Raw genomic sequence first — 14,222 nt, 5'->3', positions numbered from 1 at the left:
AAAGTGAATCGCAAAGTGAGGCCGTGCCCAATGTAGAAGAGCAGGGAGGAGCCTCAGCTCCGATTCCTCCACCGGGTGCTTCGGGTCAACAAGTGTCCGAGGCTATACATTTATTGACACAGTTGGTTGCCGGTCAGGCACAACGACAGAATGCGGGCCCAAGTGATCGTTCAGCTAGTACAAGAGCCCGTGATTTCCTTACTCTAAATCCTCCAGAATTTTTCGGGTCGAGGCCGGATGAGGACCCTCAAGGTTTTATCGATGAGATGTTGCGGACGCTAACAAGTATGCATGCTTCTGAGACTGAATCTGTAGAGTTGGCCTCATATAGACTTCACAACGTGGTGGTACTATGGTATAAGAATTGGGTGATAACAAGAGGGGAGAATGCACCACCTCCCGTGTGGCAAGAGTTTGTAGATGCCTTTATTCGTCACTACTTGCCACCTGAAGTCCACCGAGCTACAGCGGACAGGTTCTTGAATTTGAAACAGGGAAGCATGAGTGCCCGAGAGTATACAATTCAACTCATTGGCCCGGTATGCTCCGACTATGGTGGCTGACATGGGAGACCGAGTCTATAGATTTGTGAGTGGTTTAGGACCACACTTGTTCAGAGATTGTCTGACAGCCTCTTTGCAAGACGTGATGGATATTTCCCGGATACAAGCCCATGCTCAGAACCTCGAGGAACGACAACGACAGCAGAGAAGTGATCGTGAAGGTGACAGAAGACAAGGTAAGAGGGCTAGATCTATGGGGGAGAGCAGTGAGTACCGAGGGGGACCGAGACAGACATATTCTAGGCACTCAGGTCAGTCAGTGACTAGTGCACCTCCTAGATTCTCAAATAGGAGGGTTGATCGTTCTACTCAGTCAGGCCAGGGGGCAGAGTTTGAGGGCCTCAGATTCGCAGTCTAGGGGAGACTTTAGCCAGAGGAGACCTCCAGTACCGCGGTGTAGCCAGTGTGGCAAACTACATTCCGGACAGTGTCGTCAGGGTTCAGATGATTGTTATGCTTGCGGGCAAGTTGGTCACATGATGAGAGATTGCCCCTCAGCGAGAGATAGAGCTGGGACTCAGCCTACAGGTTCAGCAGCGGGTTCTTCTTCAGCACGCCCGACAACACAGACTCCTCAGACTACAGCAGGTAGGGGCAGAGGTAGAGGGGGAGCATCTACTTTAGGTGATGTTCAGCCCCGTGTGTATGCTTTAGCTGGGCGACAGGATCTTGAGTCTTCCCCAGATGTTGTCACAGGTACCTTGACTATATTTTCCCGTGATGTATATGCTCTGATTGATCCAGGTTCTACCTTCTCATATATTACTCCGTATATCGCTGATTGTGTTGGGGTGAGACCCGAGCCGATTAAACCTTTCGAGGTATTCACTCCGGTTGGTGATCCTGTAATAGCGAGGCAAGTATATAAGGACTGTGTAGTCATTATATATGATCGCCAGACGACAGCGGATTTGATTGAACTTGAGATGATAGATTTTGACGTAATTATGGGTATGGACTGGTTGGCATCGTGCTATGTTAATGTTTGTTGCCGGACAAAGGTAGTTCGATTCCAATTTCTGGGAGAGCCCATACTCGAGTGGAAGGGTAATACAGTTTCCCCAAAGGGTAGGTTTATTTCCTACCTTAAGGCGAGAAAGATGATAGCCAAGGGTTATATTTGTCATCTAGTTCGGGTTCATGACACGGAAGCGGAAGTGCCAACTTTCCAGTCTGTCCCGATAGTGAATTAATTCCCAGATGTGTTTCCCGACGAGTTACCAGGCCTTCCTCCAGAAAGAGAGATCGACTTTGCTATTGATGTACTACCAGACACCGAGCCTCTTTCTATTCCTCCGTATCGGATGGCTCCAGCAGAACTGAAAGAGCTAAAAGCACAGTTAAAGGATTTACTTGAGAAGGGGTTTATATAAGGCCTAGTTCCTCGCCATGGGGAGCACCAGTCTTGTTCGTAAGGAAGAAAGACGGATCGCTATGAATGTGCATCGACTACAGGCAGTTGAACAAAGTGACGGTGAAGAACAGATATCCCCTTCCTAGAATTGACGACTTGTTCGATCAGTTGCAAGGTGCTAAATGGTTTTCCAAGATAGATCTGAGATCGGGTTATCATCAGGTGAGAATTAGGGAAGCAGATATTCCCAAGATGCCTTCAGGACAAGATATGGTCACTATGAGTTTCGAGTAATGTCGTTCGGATTGACGAATGCCCCGGCAGTGTTCATGAATTTAATGAATAATGTGTTCAGGCCGTTCTTGGACCTTTTTGTGATAGTGTTCATCGACGATATTTTGGTGTACTCTCGCACAGAATCAGAACATGCAGATCATCTAAGAATTGTTCTTGGCGTTCTTCGAGATCGAGAATTGTATGCAAAGTTTTCGAAGTGCGAGTTTTGGCTTAATTCTGTCGCATTCCTGGGTCATGTTATTTCAGATGATGGTGTTCGAGTTGACACTTAGAAAATAGAAGCTGTGAAGACTTGGCCAAGGCCTACGACGCCTACAGAAGTTCATAGTTTTCTGGGTTTGGCAGGTTATTATCGAAGATTCGTAGAGGGCTTCTCATCTATTTCGGCCCCATTGACAAAGTTAACCCAGAAGTCGGCTAAATTCCAGTGGAGATCAGCCTGTGAGTGTAGCTTCCAAGAGTTGAAAAACAGGCTGACCTCAGCGCCAGTGCTAACACTTCCAGAAGGATCAGATGGCTATGTAGTATATTGTGATGCCTCCGGTGTGGGATTAGGATGTGTGTTGATGCAGAATGGAAAAGTTATTGCTTATGCTTCGAGACAGTTGCGAAAACATGAACAGAATTATCCCACTCATAATCTTGAGCTAGCTACGGTCATTCATGCATTGAAAATATGGAGACACTACTTATATGGTGTGCACGTGGACATCTATACGGATCACAAAAGCCTTCAATATATTTTCAAACAGAAGGAGTTGAACCTGCGGAAAAGGAGATGGTTAGAATTACTGAAGGATTATGATGTGAACATTCTATATCTTCCAGGGAAGGTGAATGTAGTTGCAGATGCACTTAGCCGCCGATCAATGGGTAGTTTATGTGGAGTTCCTTCGGAAAAGCGAGAAATGGTTCGTGAAGTCCATCGGTTAGCAAGTCTCGGCGTATGACCCATTGATTCAGGAAATGCAGGTATTCGCGTCAATGACCCCACAGTTTCATCCTTGAATCTAGAAGTGAAGGACCGGCAGAATGAAGATCCTCAGTTAAGCCACTATCGAGATCTATCTCAGGAAAAGGAAGAGTCTCCATTCGAAGTTTCCATAGAAGGGGTTCTTAGATATCGAGGCCGGCTATGTGTTCCGAATGTGGCAAACTTGCGCCAACGGATTTTAGAGGAAGCACATTATTCCCGGTATTCTATTCATCCAGGTGCAACCAAGATGTACCACGATCTCAAATTGGTATACTGGTGGGATGGCATGAAGCGAGACATAGCAGAATTTGTAGCACAGTGTCCGAATTGCCAGTAAGTGAAGGTCGAACATCAAAAGCCAGGAGGATTATTGCAAGCAATGGAAATTCCTACGTGGAAATGGGAAGAGATTAACATGGATTTTGTGGTAGGATTACCCCGTACACGAGGGAAGTATGATTCTATATGGGTGATCGTGGATAGACTCACGAAAGCAGCTCATTTTCTCCCCGTTAGAACCACATATTCAGCGGAGGATTATGCTAAATTGTATCTCAAGGAGATTGTACGACTTCACGGTATTCCTTTGGCCATTATCACAGACAGAGGGGCACAGTTCACTGCCAAGTTCTGGAAGTCCTTCCAAGAAGGTCTAGGTACCCAAGTTAAGCTCAGTACGGCGTTCCATCCACAGACTGACGGACAAGCCGAGCGCACTATTCAGACCTTAGAGGATATGCTACGGGCATGTGTATTGGACTTTGGCGGTAATTGGGATGAGCATTTGCCTCTTATTGAATTTGCCTATAATAACAGCTATCATTCCAGCATTCAAATGGCCGCATGAAGCCTTATATGGAAGAAAATGCAGATCTCCAATTGGATGGTTTGAAACCGGAGAAGTACAATTGATAGGCCCCGACTTGATCCAACAAGCAGTTGAAAAGGTTAAAGTGATTCGAGACCGACTGTTAACAGCTCAAAGTCGCCAAAAGTCTTATGCAGATAATCGCCGACGAGATTTGGAATTTCAAGTGGGCGATTGGGTGTTCCTGAAGGTATCGCCGATGAAGGGAGTGATGAGATTTGGCAAGAAAGGAAAACTAAGTCCCAGATATATCGGACCCTACCAAATCATTAGCAAGGTGGGTCGAGTAGCCTACGAATTGGACTTGCCTTCAGAGCTCGAATCCGTGCATCCAGTATTCCATGTTTCGATGCTCCGCAAGTGTATTGGAGACCCAACAAGAATAGTCCCGATTGATGATGTGCAAGTAACAGAGGAGCTAACATACGAGGAAATGCCCATTGCCATTTTGGATAGACAAGTACGAAGGCTTCGGAATAAAGAGGTTGCTTCAGTCAAAGTTTTATGGCGGAACAATAATCGGGAAGAAATGACTTGGGAAGCGGAGGAGAAGATGAAATCCATGTACCCCCATTTGTTCCAATCCCCAGAAGAGATTCAAGATGAGACGTCGATGGTGTAAGGTATGTATGTTTTAATTTTATGTTTTGGTCGTGTGTGGCCATAAATGTGTTGATATTGTGATATAGCCCTGTGAGGCAAAGATATTGTGGGTGTTGTAATGGAAAGGTAGTATCCAACTTACAAAGGAAACTCTGGCAAAAATTTTCCAGAATCCCCGAGTGTCGAACATTCGAGGACGAATGTTCCAAAAGGGGGGAAAATGTTACACCTCGGAAATTTCTCCGTACTTGTGTGATGAGTGGAATGATAAAAATTGAGTGAATGATGTTTTATTAAGTCGGGAATGGCTAATTAAGAATTTTTGGAAATAAGAAAGTCACGGAAAGTTTTTCAGCACAGTGGTCGTATATGGCACTATACGGCCCGTAAAGTGATTTACGGACCGTATAGTGCAATCGTCCTCCAGCTTGTCAAAAATCTCAACTTTCTGTAAATGTTTAATATGGTCAAATACGACCCAGTTTACGGCCCATAAACTGGTTTACGGTCCGTAAACCAGGTCGTAAACTACCATGTCCATCAGCCAAAACTTTCTGTCTTTGAAATGGTTAAACACGACTTGGAGGACCGTAAACTGGTTTACGGACCGTAAACCTCAGTCGTAAATCGCCATAATCCCCAGCCAAACTTTCTGTTTTTGGAATGCTTAAAAACGACCACAGTGGACGGACCGTAAATCAAAATACGGTCCGTATATGGTGGTTTACGACCACTGTTCATCCCGACAAGAATTCATTAAAGATCAGATTTTGTGATTTTAAAAAGGGACTTAGGCTTCATATTACTTCATTATTCATCCAACAACTCAAGAGACATTCTAGAACGCTCCAAATAATCCCTCCACAAGAATTCAAGAGAATTAAAGGTAATATCAAGACCAACAACACTAATTTCATGGAATCAAGGGTAAGAACTCAATAAAGGGTCATCTAAGTGAAGAAATTCCCAAGAAGGTGGGACTAGGGTTTTGGCTAAGTGAAGTATTTCAACTTAAGGATTGTTCAACCATCATCCAAGGTAAATTTTATGATTATTCCATGTAGTTTGAAGTGTTGGAAAGCTTAGACACTTGAAATGTAGAAGAACATAGAAATGGGTCATTATTGAGTGAATAATGGCATGAATGAATGATAGTGGAATCGAACCATGAATATTGAAGTGTTGTGAGTACTAATACGTTATAAATGATGTTTTTATCATGAAACAAGCATTAAATGCATGAAAACGCAAGGATGAGCTAGAAGTAGAAATAAAGGAAAATTGGAGGAAAATGGTGGATTTTGCCAAATGTACGTAAATGACGATTGTCGATCATGATATTGCAAATAATATTATGAATATTGGGAGTTGATATAGAACGTGAGAAAAGTAGTATTAGCGAAGGAAGCGTTGTCCGACTTCTCCTAGAATTAGCGACGCGTTCTTATAGTTAGTTTACTAATGGTGATACGAATTCTCTTATGAAGGTAACGACGTGATAACGACGGAGAACAAGTGAGCGATATCTTAGCTAAACGACCAAGGTATGTGAGGCTAGTCCTTCTTTCTAATGGCATGAATCCTTTAACTTGAATCTGTATTCCTTTCACAAGTTCTTGCATTCTAAGAAGTTAAAAGCTTATACTTATGAATGTCTATATGAGATGAGTTATACGATATGATGACACTAGAATGATGATGATGTTATTCCTTGCCTACACTCACCTTATGTACTAGTCCTTTCAAGGTGGGGCGGAATGTCCATGATGGTTTCATAATGTAATCGGGGGATCACGACCTTACGTCACCCCGATAGAGTAAAGTTGATCATGAGTCTTATATATGTATTATGATAAGATAAGTATTTTATGATAAGCATATTACTATGAGCATTTATATTGAGCATGTCATGAGCATTTCACACCGGGCCTAGTTGGCCGGGCAGACACCGCTTCGGCGGGCGGCGATATGGATACACCACGACCTACGGGCGTGGGCAGACACCACAAGTGGGCGGCATGAGATGGTACCCCGGACGCGGGAGGCCTGGACGCGGGCTAATATTATTGATTATCACACCGTTCCGACATGGACGGGCAGCTTGCATATTATGCATACATGTTATGATGACGAGTATGAGTAAGATAGCATGCATTACTTCATTTATGATTATCAGTCAGATCCATATGTCTCATGTTGATGTTATTCCCATATTACTGATGTTTCCTTTCATTATGTATGCCTCTCATACTCGGTACAATATTCGTACTGACGTCCTTTCTTCGGACGCTGTGTTCATGCCCACAGGTAGACAGAGAGGAGAGCTTGGCCCAGGTCGTCAGTAGCTGTCAGCTGATAGATAGCACTCCATTGTTCGGAGGTGCTTATGACTATTCTTTTGATGTACATTCATATATATGCATATTTTGGGCATGACGGAGTCTTGTTCCGTCCATGTATTCATTATGTTAGTAGAGGCTCGTAGATACGCAGTGTGGGTTAGATGGTCTCACAAAATGTTTTCATATGTATGTGTATTATTTTGATGGCCAAGGGGCAAATGTATATAAAGTATTTATATTTTGATTAAATATGATTTTCCTACAATTGGTATGTAAAATTGATAAAAGAGTACTAAATGAGCGAGATAAGCAATAGAGTGAGCGGTGCTCGATAACTAACTCCGGGTACCCGTCGTGGCCCCTAGCTGGGTCGTGACATATTGGGTGTCAGTTCTGTAAGCAACATATTGGTTGTCAGTTCTGTAAGCGGCTCCATCAGCCGATGTGTCATTTGTGTTATGCTATAAGTTTTATATGATCACAGATTTTGTTTGATTTGAAAGCAGCGAAAAAGAATATTTTTGAAAGTTGTGCTATGCGTTTCATCTTTATTTGATTTAAAAAGTCCGAAAGATTATGTGTGCACTAGGGGTCAGAGGGTTCGCTCGGCCCTAAGTAAGGGTCGGGTGCCCATCACACCCTAGGGAAATTAGGGTGTGACAAAGTGGTATCAGAGCAGGTTTGTCCTAGGGGTTGTCTGCAAAGTCGTGTCCAGTAGAGTCCTGTTTATGGTGTGAAGCGCGCCACATTTATAAACAGGAGGCTACGGGGCATCCAGGGATTGAAACACCTTCTTTCTGTCTTAGATCGTGCGATAGAGCCAAGTCATAGGAAAATGAAATTTCTTATATAAGCCTTACATACGACGGAAGGAGGTAAGTGATGATATGGAAAGTCATTGCGGTAAGTATTGATATATTTGATCTGTTACCTGAAATTGGCAGTTCTGAATGGCTAGAATGTGATAAATAGTCGTATGCTCTGTGAGGCATTGTTGATATTTGTTGTGTACATATTTTGAAAGGAAAAAATGGTATAAGAGGAACCAGGTTTATTGAAGGATTCAGAGAAAGTTGACAAGCAGTTTTGCTGTAGATTATTTTGTACGGATGGTAAGTGGAAATCTGAACATACTGATACCTGAGCACTTATAAGTAACGACGACGATGGCGTGTTCCCCACTATCGGGAATCCGGAAATCTGGGATAAAAGATAACCATATTCACAGGTGAAAGGTGAATATTGAAGATCGAAAAGGGTAAAATAGTAATTGTAAAAGAAAGGACGTGTTACGAACATGTCTCGGAATCTGTAAGACTTCAATTTGCTCTAGATCATGTGATAAAGGTCATGTGAGGAAGCGAACGCGATTATATCAGCATTAAGGCACCGGATCCCACCAATGTTTCGAGGTTAAGCGTTCTAAGGTGGGAGCAATTTTAGGATGGGTGACCCCCCTGGGAAGTATGCAAGAAATTCTATATATCCAGACATAAGTGACAATTGAGAAGTTAGAGTAACCTAAGGGAAACTAGAGTATACGGGGTGGTTGGAGACCATAAGAGGTCGCGCAGGACGAGGCAGACTAGACTGGTGAAGAGACAGAGAGTGCGTCACAACTATGGAATTTGGATAGGCTTGAATAGCGTTTGGTAGGAGAAACAGATGATATCAGTTGGGATAAGGATACTGTTATAAGAGAGATTGGAACACTTATCATCAGAATATAAGTGCTACCTAATTGAGAATTTGGAATGACTACAAGTACTAATTAATTATTGATTGGAGTAAATAGAATGTGGCCTTGGGTGAATATCTACATTGATTGCATTACTCGAGTACGGATTATCTGATGAGATTCTGCACTATATATAGAAAGGTTCTCTTCCCTTCGTGATTTTGTTAAGGTTTTGTACGTGGGTGATCAAGTTATAAATGATAAAGAAAAGACATGGATATGGTATAGTATACTAAGCGAATTGGGGAAAAAAAAAAGATCATATGAGTTTGAAATTGGAAATGGGGACATAGAGCAGAATATAAATAGATAATGGTATAAGTACACCCTTAAGGGGGGAAGTGGATAAAAGAAATGCAAGTGCAAGATGGAAACAGTTGATACTATAATATATTTGATACGGATACTTAAACATCAAGTGAGATCCCTTGCTGAAACAAGTTAGTAAGATCTGAGGGCCAGCAATAAACGGACGGGATTCAGAATGGTATTTGAGACAGTGCTGAGAATTATTTGTAAAGGTCTTGGATAATATGACATTAGAAAGTGAATGCTTATAAAAAGGAAGAATACGACGAGAAAATGGTAACGAGTAACTTAAGAGATATTATAAAGGATAGCAATGCTATACTCTATTAGAGGCTAAGATTTGGTAATGAAGTTGTGCGCCAATGATGTTGCGACCTATAAGTGGCAAAGGGGAGAGATAGAGAATTTCTATAGTAGGATATGAGAAAATCAAAGGGTAAATAAAGAAAAGGAAAGGAGTATGACGAGATAAGGCTACGAGCGAACTTTAGTACAGATGAAATATGTAAAGCAGAATGAACCAGGAAAAGGAAGGACTACAACTAAGATTGGACATACATTATACGATTTGTACAAGAATAGTTATGCAACCTACGAATATTTGTATGCTAAGAATGAGACCAAGTGAGTACTTGATAAGAAGAGAAGGATTCAGTAATAACAATGCGGTTGCGATATTTGGATACATTAAGGAAAATTGTAAGATGGTTTGAACCAAAGCACTGAAAGAGGATTAGTACTGAGGGTAAAAGCCATAGTTGAGCCCCGATATCGATTGAAAGATACAAGAGAAGAATGTAAGGTCTAGACATAAAGACTAGTGAGATGACGCTAAGGTATTTCTCGGGCTGATTTGAGCGCCTTCACATATTCTTGTAAAGATTGCAACATAATGTGTGACAGAAAAACTAAGAGCGAAATCTGAGTCAGAGACAATAGGAGAGTTTGAATTAAACATAAAGAAACGACACGAGATAATATGCCTAAAGTGTTACACGTTGGGTTAAGGGAAATTATGATATGGTTTAAGCGAGACGATCAGACCAAGTTGGTTACTGGATGACAGTGAATTTATATGTCGAATCAAAGGAAATTCTTTCAGAATTATACCAGTTAATAATAGACAGATCACGGAGCAGCTATGTGAAGTTATAATATGAGGGAACTTTAGCGCTACTTGATAGCCAACCCTAAAGATCGGGATCAAGAGCTAAAAACAAAGTGACAGTTAAAAACTTTTAAAAAGAAAGTCGAAATGTGACACACGATGCTGAAGCTTCCAGAATACGGACTGTAACAGTAGAGCAAAGCAAGGTAAAGGTTATTGGAGTAAAATAATGTTACACCTTGGGGAATGTCGTTTTATTCACAGAGTCTGCGAAGGGTCTATAAGTTACCAGAGGTATGAAATACTCCAACAATTGTAAAGTCTAATAAATCGATGAGAGATGTCTGCGTGTTATAAGATCTGATTTAAAGATTAGAAGCGAGAGTGAAGTGAGCGATACATCATTTTAAGGGAGTAACTATAGAAGAAGAGAGAGTCGAGATAAGACTAAGTGCACCAGGAAGAGAGTAAGATTTCAGCGGAAGAGCTCGCAATACAATCGTCAACCAACAACGAAATGAAAAGGAGAGTAAGGACAATGACGTGGAATTACCACCTCGAGAGGCAAGAGCAAGAAATAATATCGTGGAAATGGTTACTAAGAGAGCTGGAATGCGTCATAATAAACTGAAGGGGTCGACCAATGAAAGATGCGTATGAAGGGCATAATTTAGTAAAAGAACGTTTAAGGAAGTATTGGGAGTGCATGATTAGTTTAATATTCGAGGACGAATGTTCTAGCCGGACGTCAAGATTGTTGTATCCCGTATTTTTATACGTCGAATTATTCGCAAGCTAATCGACATAAGTTAAGGACGGGATTCTTTTTGGATATGAAATAAGTGCCTTTAATTCTCGATTTTAACTAGCACACAAATTGCTTATAAATTTTATTTAGTGTAGAAATATTATTGGGGATTAGGGACTAATTAATTATGATTAGATTATTAAAGTAGGGATTAGTGATTAATTAAAATCAATTAAGTTAATTATATCTTGTGGGCCCCACCCGTTTTTAATAAAAAAATATAATAATAAAAAGCAACATTGGTGAGTCATAGGGGGTAACACGTGTCCATTGGAAGGGCATCATATATATAGCTTGGATGATGAACAAATTGGATAATTCATTTTCATTTCATTTTTATTCAACTCAATCACATATATTCAAGCTAACACCAATGATTCCACATTCAAGTATATATCCAAAATCATTCTAACATGATTCAAGAATACTTCAAACAATTCACATAATATTCACAACAACCCGATCAACATACTACTTCACCCGAAATCTTCCAAATTCCACAAGAACACTAACAACACATTTCTTCTCTTCCAACTTCATGAATTGTACCAACAATTCACATACTAACAACATTGTCTTCCATAAATACAAGAAGGTTATATTTAATTCACATTAACATCTAAAACAACTCTCCAACCATTACAACTTCACTAGAATCATTAAACTTTCATTTTCATCATAGAATTCATTACAACAACAACCAAAATACTAGATAAAATTAATTCATCATCCCTATACAACAACACACACACACACACGATCGAACTCCACACCACACGACCACCACTCCAACACACTAAATTCATGGTTCTCATTCATTTCTACATACTACAACATACCCAAACCATTCATAACATATAAAAAGAGGATTAGACCTTACCTTTTCCACTTGTCTTCTTAACTTGGTTAGGGTTGCTTCTTGCAAAAGGGGATGGTTTTCTGGCTTCAACAACTACTCCATGTTGATGCCTTCCAATTGCTTGGAATACTAGAAGAAAAATATTTTTCTTGATCAAATTCTATGGCTTCAATTTTTGGAAGCCATGGCCGAATACTCCTGTCTTTGTTTCTCCTTTTTTTTTTTTTTTTTTCTCCAAGTTTCTAGAGTTGGAAAATGAATGAATACTATGTCTTGTTATGTAAGCTTCCTTATATATATAATTACATAGCCCATAAAAGTGTGGGACCCACACACATATACACACACACATCACACGGCCAAATGGACCTTCTTGAACCTTCGTGAAACTTTTGTGAAATTCCCGTTTTTCCCCTAGCCTTCCACAATATTACCTTGAACCACCTTGTGAATTTCCCTTTTTACCCTTAGCTTTCCTTAATATTTCCACATCAAAAATGTTCACAAACAACTTGTGTATTCAACAAGATCAAAACATAACCTTGCCCTTAACTTCTCGCAATTATCTTGAATTATCCGAACGTACAAAATGCGGGCTATAACATCCTCCCCCCCCCCCCCCCTTTAGAACATTCGTCCTCGAATGTTCAACTGATCTTATGGGGTCTGGTAACACTTCGGGGGGTCCCTCTTATTATTGTCCCTTTTTCCATGCTCCTTCCTTATCTTTCACCCTATTTCCTCTCAGATCAAATCTTTGAGACCTCACATGAATTCTTGTTCCATACCACTAACTTCCCAACCAGTAGTGTCGACTTATCATCCTTAACCCTTCTTGGGTTTTCTTCCTCCTCGAGTAATTTTCTTCTTTTGCCATTTGTGGCATCGGCTCGGAGGGTCGTGAAATTTTCACTTTAAGCTCGCAAATCCATTTCATTCCTAAGTCATCCTTTCAGGAAAGTACCTCCATGTCTCGATAACCATATTAATATAGCTATACATTTATTCCTTTATATACCTTTCACCTTAACATCATCGCAAGGCCTAAATCTCCTAACATCGTCACAAGGCTTAATCATTCTTTCTCTTACTTCACACCCCCAGTCCTAGTCACTATTCCTTTAGCCTCACTTATTGAAAGTGGTTGTCGAACCTCATACACTCCTCTTTTGTTCCATATTACCATACCTTATCCTTTCCACGTACCTTCCTTTGAATCTTTATCCAAATAGTCTCGTACTTTGCCGGTAATTTCTCTCGGGGCTTCACTCATTAAGGTTTCTTACTTTTCACTTTTCCCGACCTTTTGATCTCCTTGCTTTCCATTAACTCACACTCTTTCTTTTCCAAATATCGTGGTATTACAATTTCCAATCTTAACCTGTAGTAAAAATAACACCAGCTTACTTTATAATACTTGTACCATATCTCTTCTTGTTACTTGAACTTCGGTACCCTTGCTCTATTGATTCCTTCTTTACCGTAGCGCCGATTGCTGGGACCCGCATGTTCACCGATACAATCACATGTGAGATACCGTACGCATTCACATATATATATATATATATAATTACTATCAACTAGCCCACAAACTACTTCCAAACGCTATTCAAGCCTATCCAAATTCCAGAGCTGTGACACACTTTTTGTCTTTTCTCCAGTCTAGCCCGTCTCGTCCTATGTGGCCTTTTATGGTCTCCAACCATCCCGTATACTCTAGTTTCCATTAGGCCACTCTAGCTTCTCATTTGTCTCTCATGTCTGGATATATAGAATTTCTTGCACCCTTCCCAGGGGGTCACCCATCCTAAAATTTCTCCCACCTTAGCACGCTTAACCTCGAAACTTCGATGAAATCCACTGCCTTAATGCTGATATAATCGCGTCCACTTCGCCACATGACCTTCATTACATAATCTGGAGCAAATCAAAGTCTTACAGATTCCGAGACATTTTCGTAACACATCCTTTCCTTTACAATTACTGTTTTGCCCTTTTCGATCCTCAATATTCACCTTTCACTTATATGCATAACTACCCTTCGTCCTAGATTCCCGAATTCCTGATGGTAGCGAATATACTGTCGTCGCCGTTACTTATGAATACTTCGGGTATCAGTTTGTTCGGATTTCCACTCACCATCCTCACATAATAGTCTACAGCAAAACTGATTATCGACTTTTCCTAAATCATCCAATAGACCTTGCTTCTGCTAAATCTCGAATGCGACCCATTTTAATTCTTCAGACTGCTAATCGTCTTTCTCACAATCATTTTTCACGCCATGCCCAAATCCGTAGCTCCTCTAAAATATCACATCCCCCTTATTGTCTGTTTACGATATTTCCTTTCCACGCTTCCTCCTGTTGGGCGTACCCAACTAAATGACCTGATTTT

This window comes from Lycium barbarum, unplaced genomic scaffold (assembly GCF_019175385.1).
Source record: "Lycium barbarum isolate Lr01 unplaced genomic scaffold, ASM1917538v2 unchr_scaffold_03, whole genome shotgun sequence".
In the NCBI taxonomy this organism is placed as follows: Eukaryota; Viridiplantae; Streptophyta; class Magnoliopsida; order Solanales; family Solanaceae; genus Lycium; species Lycium barbarum.
The sequence above is the reverse complement of the archived record's forward strand: the minus strand, read 5'-3'. Positions refer to the sequence as shown.